The sequence below is a fragment of the Myotis davidii genome, unplaced genomic scaffold, assembly GCF_000327345.1.
Source record: "Myotis davidii unplaced genomic scaffold, ASM32734v1 scaffold210, whole genome shotgun sequence".
Lineage (NCBI taxonomy): Eukaryota > Metazoa > Chordata > Mammalia > Chiroptera > Vespertilionidae > Myotis > Myotis davidii.
The window spans coordinates 112,433-114,553 of record NW_006282396.1 but is presented as its reverse complement, the minus strand read 5'-3'; the positions used below and the strand labels follow the sequence as shown (position 1 = coordinate 114,553).

At 42.7% G+C, this 2,121-nt stretch overlaps 1 pseudogene; it reads right to left on the bottom strand.

The window, feature by feature from the left end:
- Window positions 1–236: 236 nt before the first annotated feature.
- The window catches only part of LOC102767423, a 7,494-nt pseudogene continuing 5,609 nt past the window's right edge, over window positions 237–2,121 (bottom strand).

The window sequence follows — 2,121 nt, the reverse complement described above, 5'->3', positions numbered from 1 at the left end:
CTCTAGAAACAATATTAAGAAGAGAAAAAGGTCAGGCTGACATATTTTGTTTTTTAAAATCTCAGGCTGAATGCCAAAGACGGACGCTTTTTCAAAAGTCTCCCAAACTGTACTATTATTTTTTTTTTTTTCCAAAAGCACTGGTTTTATTTATAGAGTCCTAACCACTTCAGCGGCCAGAGGAGTGAGAGCGGGTCCTGTTTCAATCCAGGGGCCTCCAGAATGTCAGTCTGTTGTTACCAAACACACTGGCAAGTGGAGTCATGGATTTGGCAAACTAACTGCAGTGTTAAGTCTCTCTCTGCTGGAACAAGGTGAATGTCAATCTCTGCTTCTGTAAGAATCCGGAATTTAGGATTTTCTACTGTAACTACTCCAACTTCTATTCCTCAAGGTTTGAAATCAGTTGATAGAACAGTAGACGGGCATGTAATCACAGTTTCCACTGTCTGTTCAAATGTTGGTCAAATATTTTCTTCACTTTTTTTTCTTCAAGAAAACTGGTTGACTTGGTTTAACTTCTGCTGCAGTGGCTTGAAACCCATAGTTGTAACCTGCAAGATCACACCTCACCTGAGGGCCTTGTTCTTCCTCTAGCCTATACCAATTAAAATCACACAGCATGCCCTAGCCAGTTTGGCTCAGTGGATAGAGCCTCGGCCTTGGACTGAAGGGTCCTGGGTTTGATTCCAGTCAAGGGCATGTACCTCAATTGCAGGCTTGATCCTTGGGCTGGACATGCCGGAGGTAATCACATGGATGTTTCTCTCTCTCTCTCTCTCCCTCCTCCCCCCAACCCTTTCACTCTCTCCGAGAATCAGTGTAAAAATGTCCTTGGGTGAAGATTAGCAAAAATTTTAAAAGTAAAATAAAATCACACATCAACAAAGAGGCCTCATTTTAGCCTCATTGCGCGTGTAGACCTGAGAAATATCAGCAGTTCTTTTACACAGCGTGTCCACAGGCATCTCATAGCCTCACTTGTCTTTCCAATTAGCTGCCTCATAGCATGCCCTCTGTACTGGGACCTGCTAGCCGCTGCCATTCCGGCTGTCACACAGCCATTGTTTTTGGTTATCTTGAATTAGTGAGTCACCATGCTGGAATCCAAAAATTTATCAGGTATTTCCTACGGTGTGACAATTACTGCACATTTTTTCCCTCTGACAGCTATTGATGTAAGGCCATCCTGGTTAGTAGCCTTAAAAGCATATTCTATGCCTCACCGGTTTGGCTCAGTGGATAGAGCATTGGCCTGCAGACTGAAGGGTCCCAGGTTTGAGTCCGGTCAAGGGCATGTACCTTGGTTGCGAACACATCCCCAATAAGGGGTGTGCAGGAAGCAGCTGATGGATGATTCTCTCTCATCGATGTTTCTAACTCTCTACCCCTCTCCCTTCCTCTCTGTAAAAAATCAATAAAATATATATTTTTAAAAAAAGCATATTCTACTTGGTAGGGCCAGCCATTGGGTGATAAAATGGTATTGTGGTCAAAACCAGTGCTGGAACCAGGAAACACGTTGGTGTACCCACTACGTCAAGTGCGTCTCTGGGACCCGTAGCTTTGGCACCAGGATTGTTAGTATTTTTGTAATCTAGTCTAGATCTTGTCTGTACTGAAGCCGAACTCAGCGAGTGGTATTTGAACAAGCTGTGTTCTTCTCATCTGTGCAACCAAATTACTTTTATTCAGCTCTCTTCTTCCTGGCCTCTGTCTCTCCCTAAAATGGCTCAGAGAGCACCACTGGGACCAGTCCTTTATCCTGCAAACCTTCCAGGACCTGGGGTATAACTTCTTAGTACCTGGAATCTAGAACTCAATGAAAGCAGCAAAATCCTGGAAAGTCTTCCCTTATCTTGGCCTCAACGTGAGAGAAGGTCAAAGAGATACCGGGCATTTTTAAAGTGCTAAAGAAAATCTCTCCCAACTCACTCAAATTCTTTGCAAGTATGAGCTTCCAATTACCATTGAAAATGTTTATTTTTAAAATAAAATAAAATCTGAAAATTAAGGTAGATCTATTCTTTTTTTAATTAATATATTTTTAGTTGATTTCAGAGAGGAAGGGGAGGAGAGAGAGAGAGAGAGAGAGAGAGAGAGAGAGAGAGAGAGAGAGAA